Source organism: Lolium perenne, chromosome 3 (genome assembly GCF_019359855.2).
Source record: "Lolium perenne isolate Kyuss_39 chromosome 3, Kyuss_2.0, whole genome shotgun sequence".
Taxonomy (NCBI): domain Eukaryota; kingdom Viridiplantae; phylum Streptophyta; class Magnoliopsida; order Poales; family Poaceae; genus Lolium; species Lolium perenne.
The window spans coordinates 333,747,842-333,757,999 of record NC_067246.2 but is presented as its reverse complement, the minus strand read 5'-3'; the positions used below and the strand labels follow the sequence as shown (position 1 = coordinate 333,757,999).

General features: G+C 41.8%; 1 long non-coding RNA gene across 3 annotated transcripts; it reads left to right on the top strand.

Moving 5' to 3' along the window:
• The first annotated feature begins 276 nt into the window (after positions 1–276).
• Positions 277–4,830, top strand: LOC127345862 (uncharacterized). 3 transcript variants are annotated; one of them, XR_007879051.2, is made up of 3 exons: positions 277–1,321; positions 1,411–1,605; positions 2,422–4,830. It is a non-coding gene; the product is annotated as an uncharacterized lncRNA (long non-coding RNA). The 3 variants fall into 3 exon arrangements; XR_007879049.2 differs by having other exon boundaries at positions 1,411–4,830; XR_007879050.2 differs by having other exon boundaries at positions 1,408–4,830.
• Positions 4,831–10,158: the final 5,328 nt, after the last annotated feature.

Below are 10,158 nucleotides of genomic sequence, written 5' to 3'. Positions count from 1 at the left end.
AAACATAAGTAAAACTTTTATGAAACTAAAGTGATACATGGAAAATATTGTGAAACAGTCTGACAAAACGTGAAACTGATGACATCATTGCTGACGTCACTACGGTTTGTTTCACAAAAATATTAGTGTTTCAGTTATGTTTCAATTATGTTTCAAATTTATTTTACAATTTTGTGACAAAATTGGTCAACACATGGCTGACGTCATTGCTGACGTCACTGCTGTAGGTACCGTTCACTGTAAAAAGAGGTTTTCCCTCTCTCGATGGCTCCAACTGGTTTTGGTTGCCGGCCTCCTCCGCCTGACCGTCTGAGCTCCTCCCCGCCTCATTCCCCCGACCAAGGCTTTATTGTGCCGCTGGCCTAGCTCCCCTCGCCGTGGCCGGATGGTCATCTCGGGGATCAAGGATTGGCGGTCGCTGGGTGGCCGGCCCGAAATCTTCCCCTCCCGATCGCTCCACCTGTCCTGGACTCCCTCTGGCTGGCGGCTGTGACGTGGGTGTCTGGCTCTGGCTCGGCGGCGTGGTGGGCTGTGGTGGTGCAGGCTTGCCAGTGAACGGTGCAGAGGGCATGTCGCAGTCGTGGTGTTGCCACCAGCCCCACCATGGCCCGCGCAGCCGGGGTCCGACGGCGAACGGCGGCGGGAGGACCACGGGCGCTCCCCGCATCGGCCATGCCTTCTCCTCCCTCCGTCTCATAGGCTGTTGCGCGTTCGCATTGCCCATTGAGCTCCTCCTGGGCGGGGTCTGTGCAGGGAGGAGCAGCGCCGGGGCGTTCGCCTTGCGTCAGAGGGAGCTAGGCCGAGAGGTGCCACGGTCGCCGGGAGAAGGTCGTCAATCGCCACCGACATCGCTACCTTAGGCGGCCCTGTTGCGGAATCCGCGCTGCTGGGAATCGCGGCTTGGCCGAGGGTCGCCATATGCCTCGCGCTGGGAGCCGCCTTCTCCGGTCCGTCGCGCGCCGCCGTCTAATGCGGCCCTATAGCGGGAAGTCCGCGCCGCTTGGATCCGCGGCTTTGCTGAGGGCCGCCGTGCGGCTCGCGCTGGGAGCCGCCTCCGCCGGTTTCTGGTGTCGCGACGCCTTCTCCTTGGGCTGAAGTGGCCGGGCCACGAGAAGCGAACCAAGGCAGCGGCGGGCGCTACCACCGTTCCTGGAGAGGAGACCAAGGACGGTGTAGGGAATGGTTTTCACTGAGGGTGCTGTGGAGGGCTTGAGCGGAACCGTCGTTCATGCTTCCTGCTACAACCCATGTTCCAGATTAGCAGATTGCCGGCTCCTGTCACGATTAAGAAACGCGAGTGTGCCACGAAGCAGTCAATGTGGTAAGATTAGCAGATTGCCTGCCTGCTGATCTTCTTGGCTCCACTTCCTCTTCTTTTCATTGTGTGTATGACCTGTTTGCTTTCAGCAGAGAAAACTACATCTTCGTGTCACCCGTGGCTCCACAGCAGCCCAGTCACATGAGCTTCGCGGCGGCTCCACGATCATGTGGAGCACGACATCGACATGACAACCAGCCCGATGACCACCGGTGCGCGAACTCCGGTGTTGGAGTGAGCTAATTCGTCTTCTCGAGCTCACAGATGGCTGCCTTTGAAAGCTGCAGGTCCGTTCTTATCCAATCTGGTCTACGAGTCCGTTGCTCCGGCATGACTGTTTTCTAGGCTTTCCTTAATTTTGCAGATGTTTCACAACTTAGTATTTGAAGAGCTTGATAATTGTAAGCATTTTCCCTCGCATATTGCAAAGTATTAGTGATGTTCTACATAGAGGGCTGCAGAGTATGATTGGGATTGCTGTTGGAAATCACAAATATCAGTTGACTATCTCTTGCTACAAGTTCATGATATTGATAAAGGCTTCAGGCTTTTGACATTTTAATTCTTCTGTTGCATTGTGATATCCCTTCAAAGAAACAATTTAGGAGATTTTTTTGGTTTCGTAAAATTATCTTCTTTGGCACTACATGCATCGGTTTTATGTGATCTGGTGTTCTTCCTAAATCTAATAAAGAATTAGAAGTTGATAACCTAGCAAATTGGGTCCTGTAAGTTCAATGCATCTTTTTTCCCCACTATCTCCCTTTTGTACTATTCATTTGTTTTCTTGCTTTATGTTGACAGGTGAATTGACCTATTCGAATCAGTAATTGTGTATTGTGAAATAATATGATGCCTACTTTATTCAGATTCCCCTCTGAATCATTCATACATCCACCATTATTTACTGAATACCCCCATATACGTGCAGATTGCAGTAGATTATGCACCTTCACCATCCTCTGCTTTGTTGTTTTCTGTATTTTAGTTCCTTTTTCTCTACATTTTCCACTAGAAATTGAATCCTTTTGGGAATTTTGTCGTTCTTTTTAGTCCTTGGTATGCCACTCAAATCTACACTGGATATTTTCAATCACATGTAGGACAGAAGAAAGACATGAAACTTTTGCTGCTCAAAGACGCATCGCCTCGATCTTATTAACGGAAGGTCCATGTGCATGTTTCATATATCTGGGAATGCATAGATCAGCAAACACACAACAAAACATATATGAGCTAGATTTCATCGTTGTAGACCATGAGGTATTTATTAATAAACATGAGCATTACATCTATTTTCCCCATTTACTTATTATTGGGTATACAACACTGCTTCTACTTACACATGGTACTAAACGAATGAAAAACTTTGATAGGGTAGTTTCACTTTGTCTGATGAGTCTATTTTACTTATGATTTCCCATGGGAGGAGGAATGGGTGATACTTTTTTCTTTAGGGTATGCAAATATGTATAGATTGCAGGTGTTTAGTTGATGTTCTTCTGTTTGTTAGTATAGATAGAAGGAATCAAGAGAAGACCCTTCGCAAATTGCTCATTCTGTTCATCTGTGAATAGTTACCAAACTGGGTGACCTGTCTTGACATGCATTTTTTTTAGCACCATATCCCATTTATATGCAACACTCAGCTCATTAGAGTTACCACTTCTCTTAGTGCCATACTGATTTTCTGTTCTTCTTATCTCTTTTCCTGCTTTTTGTTGTTTTATTTAATTAATTATCATTTTGTAGAGAAAAAGACTGACTACTGAGTAAATGACAACAAGCTGCGAAAATAAAGGGATGTATGAGATAAATTGTTTGCTGAATGAAATGACCCAAGTGCGCCCTATTTAAGAACCTGGCATTCCATTATGGGATAATTGGAAGAGATATTGTTCGTTGCATAGATCAGATGATGTAGGGAGTGGCAACAAGATTGTTATGTTTGGAAACATATTTTTGGGATTAACAATTTTCCTTGCAATAGAAAGGGACGCTTCTCCAAAGTGTCTACATATAAGTGATTTATTGCAAGCATGATTATTATATACTTGCATCAAACTGCAGGTTTAATACGAGATTGGAGGAAAGTTAGCCAAATCAAAGATCAGGGAATGTTTATGATGATGTGCATATATTGGTCCATTTTTTTTATGTCTCGGACTGGGAGGTAGAAAATATGTGTTTTATCAATATAATATTGATGTTCAGTATGCTCGCATGTTTAGTCACCTGGGACTTTCCATTTCATACATTAATTGCTGTTTTACATAAAACTGACATTTTATCATGAAATGTGATTTAGTCCATAGAAACTTTGCTGACTTGCGTTTCTTCATATTTCAGTCTTTATATTGAAGCAATTTAAATACTTGCGTACTTTTTTTAGTCAAAGAATTTCCTTTTACACATGCTGGAATGGAGTATATATGTTTTACTATGGTTGTGGATTTAGTGCATTTAGATTTGCGAATTAAAAGCCACGTATTCATTTTACCTCTCTGTATCCTTGCTTGCATTATTCCTGTTTTAACATCTGAGTCAATGCTTAATGGGCAGACCTATGCTTGTGATTGCATTTTACTTGAGAGCTTCGATTTCCAATGAGATTAAAATATAGATTTTACTGTACCATCTAGGGTTTTTGTTCCTTCCCCATGTAAAGATAGATCCTTGCAAAGACTTGGGCATCAGGTACTACCTCCATTGCTATTTTGAATTTTTTGATAAAATAATCATGGATGCTAATATATTTGTCCTCAACATAAGGCTTGCATTACTGGTCATATTTGTAAATTTCATGTTTTTTTACTTCATTGAGACACTGGTTCAATTTGTTATTTCGTGATAGCAATGGATAATCTGAAGTTTCGTGATTTTTTATTAATTTTCTCTTCCAAATGCATTTCTGCAAACAACATCACAGGATAGTTGCCCTCATCTTTTTGTAGGTTGAGAAATATGAAAGGTTTGTAAGTCTTTTTCACGTTTGATTAGTTTGTTTATTCTTGTAGTGATATGTCTTGATTTTGACGAATGGATAATTTTGGGGCCTCCACTTATGTTCGTCAGGCACATGTTAATATGATAATATCAGCTAGGTGTGAATAGCAAGTGCATATGTTTTGCTGTCAAGTTTGTTCTACTCTGTCATTATAGTTATGCATTATGTCAGGTGTTTTCCCTCGGGTTCTGAACCTGTCAAACTAATGGAATCATGGTCTACAACCAACATTTTTTTGAACATCAAGAGGAAGGAGAGTTAATTGAGCTTCTCGCTTATAGTTTGAAGAGATCAATGCTCAGACTTCTGGAGGAAGAGTAAGGGGCCTGCTTGCATTGTTGGGGCCTCCTATCAATGTTGGAGATCTACATTCTTTTCCCTAAGTTACATTGAGTTGAAAACAGGAGGATATTTCTGAATCGGTACTACGTAAACATGAGCCATATATGCATGTAAAGAAGACATGGTAGGGAGTATTTGTATCTCGAAGCAGTATTTTGTTTTCTTTCTCAAACTTGCAATGAGATCTTCTTAGGAATTTGATTTTTCGGTCATGGGTAATACTATTTACATTAAATGCAGAAAATGAGTTATAAATTTAGAGCATGCCCGATATATATACTTATCTTTCTAGACCAAACCATGCGTAGACGAAAGCTGCATAACCCAGATGAGCATGCATAAATTCCTTGGAAAATAAGCCATATATGTTCGAATGTTGGTTTTGATCGGTATTTCCTTGGACACTAAATCATGCGTCAATTCCATAACAGTGCTCTGCTTTTATGTTGAGCATACCTAATAATATATTCTCAGCGACATGCTAAGCATATGTATACATATTGTCACTATTTTTGTATGCAGTTCTTTGCTAGGAAGAAAAGCATGTAGTACAGGTGGATAATTTTTGTTGTTGTATGAATTTTCATGATGCCTTTTCTGAACTCCATTTCAAATGGATATACTCATAACAGTATTTGGATTGTCTGTTTGGTATGACAGATGAGCTGCATCAAGTCATCGCCATGTTCACCAGAGCTGTTTCACAGGCTGCTGTAAAGACTCCATGCAAGTAAATGAAACTACTTTATCACACAGTCAATCCGTTAAGAGTCAATCCGTTAAGACTCGCTCCCACCTTCGTTTTTGAGACATACGCCAATATTAGTCCACAGCTAAATGACAATCTGGACAGATTCACATCCAAGCAAATAAAACTACTAGCCGAGTATTTATTTATCATACAAAAGAAAGACAACACAATGGCTGAGTTCTTAAAAAAATCGAAGCAAACGCAACTCTACAAGGATAAAAACATTAACTTCATTATTCAAACACATTGAAAGTTCAGGAACATTTACCACCATTTATCATCGTCAAATTTTTTCATTAGTCAACCACCATATGGCGCGGCGTGCCGCCGCGCCGATCACTGCTAGTAATCATAAGGATGGGGTTACATGTATCTATTTGTTACTTTATTTAGAGATACACAAGGTTCATGTGTTTGACCTCTTATAAGTAAGTGCATCATGCCCTTTAGCCATTATCAAGCCACACATCGTGCTACTCAACTTCAGATTATCACAGACCTCTCAGCATATTGTTTTAATCGAGTATCACAAAGGGGTACCTCCATGCCTCTTGTACAAAGGACCCAAGAAGATTTTTTTAACCTCACTTATATAGGGCATATGTACAGGGAAGACAAGACAACAGACAAATGGGCATCCTCCCTAAAAAAACTTTTTCTTACTTCTTTTCTTTTCTCCTACTCCTACTAAAAACTTGTTTCTTTATTTTTCTTTTCTTTTCTTTTTTTATAAATTCTATTGAGGATGCCCATGCTAAAACTTCCACCATGATTAGGCATGGCTTTGGTTGCCAGCCCAATGCTCTTCTATAACATATATGCATACTCTAGTCCTTTGTGATGACCCCCTTTATTTCGCCCGAGAAGGCTATCAAGTAACAAAAAACGATGATCAACTCAAAGATAGGTGAAATGTTGAAAGGTGTTCCCCATGACAACATGGTTCCTACCTAGATCATTGCTTATAATTTGTTAAACCCACAACTTCCATCGTGGTGTTTTTTCCTTCCATGCCTTACTTTCCCGTAAGCTTGAAATTACACAAAAAGAATATTTTGAAGCAATTGGAGGCATAAAACACATATTACACTTTGAATAACAAGTGTTATGTGGGTAGGTATGGTGGATGGTTGGGTTGAATTGATATGGATACAAGTCTAAGCTTGCATGAGAATACATTTTTATCTTTTTGGCTAGCCAGAGGTCTAAAAGCATACAATAATGTTCATATTGTTATTCATTTATCATCAAACAATGATACTCCCTCTGTCCTAGTTCTCAAGGAAGAATCCCGAAAGTTATTTGTCCCATAACCCTTGCCTGCTAGGCATAATTGTATTTAATGTGGGAGTAAATAGCACTTGGAAAATTAAAGAGAGGGAGAGTAACCAGGGCATGCGTGAGGGAGAGAAAGGGGTTTCATTTTTTCGCATGCTTCACCTCCTTTTCCTCCATGTGAAATGGTTTCAGTTTTTTGCATGTACAAATTGGCCGCCTCCTCTTCCTTAGAGTATAAAAGAAACTTCAGCCATTTCCTTCTCTTCCCACAACAGCCATGGAGGTGGAGCAGCAAGGCGCCATGGAGGTGAAGCAGCAAGGCGCCATGGAGGTGGAGCAGCAAGGTGATACGTTGCAAACGTATCTATAATTTTTTTATGCTTCATGCTTGTTTTACATCAATTTCAATATGTTTTGTTTACACTTCGTGACATTTTTATACATTTTCTGGAACTAACCTATTAACAAGATGCCACAGTGCCAGTTCATGTTTTCTGTTGTTCTTGTATTTCGGAAAAGTTGTTCTGGAAATATGCTCGGAATTGGACGAAACAAAAGCCGGAGTTCCTATTTTGTTGTCATGAAGACGGAGTCCAAAGGGGAGACGGAGAAGAGCCAGGATTTAGCCACACCACCCCTAGGCGTGGCCCAACCCCTGGCCGCGCCTAGGTATGGTGTGGGCCCCTCGGGCGCCCACCGACATCACTCTTTCGCCCATAAATTCACATCCTCGGGAAAAACCTAAACATCCGAGCCTCCATCCATGAAAAGTTCCATAGCCGCCACCATCATCGACCCTAGCTCGGGAGGGTTCTGAAGCTCTTCCCGGCACCCTGCCAGAGAGGGAGATCATCACCGGAGGCCTCTTCATCACCATGCCCACCTACGAAGTGATGCATGAGTAGTTCATCTCTGGACTACGGGTCCATAGCAGTAGCTAGATGGTTGTCTTCTCCTCCATATGATTCATGTTTAGATCTTGTGAGATGCATATCATGATCAAGATCATCTTTATGCAATGCTACATGTTGTGTTTGCTGGGATCCAATGAATACTAAATACTATGATTGAGTTGATTATAGACCTGCTTATATGTTATTTGTGATCTTGCATGCTCTCCGTTGCTAGTAGATGCTCTAGCCAAGTACTCCCTCCGTTCTCTTTTAATTGACTCAGATTTAGTACAACTTTGTACTAAATTTGAGTCAATTAAAAAAGAACGGAGGAAGTATGTGCTTGTGACTCCAAGGGGGAGTATTTATGCACGATAGTGGGTTCATACCTCTAGTAATCTGGGAGAGTGACAGTAACTCTTAAACTTGTAGATGTGTTGTTGCTAATATGGATAAAGCAACAATGTTTTATCCAAGAATAATTCTATTGTTTACTTTACACACTTTACTTAATGCAATAATTTGTTGCTTGCAACTTAATACCCAAAGTTGTTCGGATGATATCCCGAGGGTGGATTATTAGTCATAGATGCAGTTGGATTACGGTCTATGAATCTTGTTGTAATGCCCAAATGAATCTCATAGTAATCATTGATAACGCGTAAAGCACACGTCCGTTGGGAACCCCAAGAGGAAGGTGTGGGATGCGTACAGCAGCAAGTTTTCCCTCAGTAAGAAACCAAGGTTATCGAACCAGTAGGAGTCAAAGTCCACGTGAAGGTTGTTGGTGATGGAGTGTAGTGCGGCGCAACACCAGGGATTCCGCGCCAACGTGGAACCTGCACAACACAATCAAAATACTTTGCCCCAACGTAACAGTGAGGTTGTCAATCTCACCGGCTTGCTGTAAACAAAGGATTAAATGTATGGTGTGGAAAATGATGTTTGTTTGCGAAGAACAGCAGAGAACAATGATTGCAGTAGAATGTATTTCAGATGTAAAAGAATGGACCGGGGTCCACAGTTCACTAGTGGTGTCTCTCCAATAAGAAATAGCATGTTGGGTGAACAAATTACAGTTGGAAAATTGACAAATAGAGAGGGCATAACAATGCACATACATATCATGATGACTAATATGAGATTTACTTAGGGCATTACGACAAAGTACATAGACCGCTATCCAGCATGCATCTATGCCTAAAAAGTCCACCTTCGGGTTAGCATTCGCACCCCTTCCAGTATTAAGTTGCAAACAACAGACAATTGCATTAAGTATGGTGCCTAATGTAATCAACACAAATATCCTTAGACAAAGCATTGATGTTTTATCCCTAGTGGCGACAGCACATCCACAACCTTAGAACTTTCTGTCACTGTTCCAGATTCAATGGAGGCATGAACCTACTATCGAGCATAAATACTCCCTCTTGGAGTTACAAATATGAACTTGGCCAGAGCCTCTACTAGCAACGGAGAGCATGCAAGATCATAAACAACACATATATAATAGATTGTTAATCAACTTGACATAGTATTCCATATTCATCGGATCCCAACAAACACAACATGTAGCATTACAAATAGATGATCTTGATCATGATAGGCAGCTCACAAGATCTAAACATGATAGCACAATAAGGAGAAGACAACCATCTAGCTACTGCTATGGACCCATAGTCCAAGGATGAACTACTCACACATCAGTCCGGAGGCGATCATGGTGATGTAGAGTCCTCCGGGAGATGATTCCCCTCTCCGGCAGGGTGCCGGAGGCGATCTCCTGAATCCCCCGAGATGGGATTGGCGGCGGCGGCGTCTCTGGAACTTTTTCCGTATCGTGGCTCTCGGTAATAGGGTTTTCGCGACAGAGAGTATAAGTAGGCGGAAGGGCAGAGTCGAAGGAGGCACGGGGGCCCCACACCATAGGGCGGCGCGGGCCCCCCTTGGCCACGTGGCCCTGTGGTTTGGGCGCCTCGTGGCCCCACTTTGTATCCTCTTCGGTCTTCTGGAAGCTCCGTGTAAAAATAAGACCCTGGGCGTATGTTTCGTCCAATTCCGAGAATATTTCCTGTGTAAGATTTCTGAAACCAAAAACAGCACAAAACAAGAACTGGCGCTTCGGCATCTCGTTAATAGGTTAGTGCCAGAAAATGCATATAAATGATGTAAAGTGTGTATAAAACATGTGAGTATTGTCATAAAACTAGCATGGAACATAAGAAATTATAGATACGTTTGAGACGTATCAAGCATCCCCAAGCTTAGTTCCTACTCGCCCTCGAGTAGGTAAACGATAACAAGGATAATTTCTGAAGTGACATGCTATCATAATCTTGATCAATACTATTGTAAAGCATATGAGGTGAATGAAGTGATTCGAAGCAATGGTAAAGACAATGATTAAACAACAGAATCATATAGCAAAGATTTTTCATGAATAGTACTTTCAAGACAAGCATCAATAAGACTTGCATAGGAGTTAACTCATAAAGCAATAAATTCTTAGTAGAAAGTTTGAAGCAACACAAAGGAAGATATAAGTTTCAGCAGTTGCTTTCAACTTCAA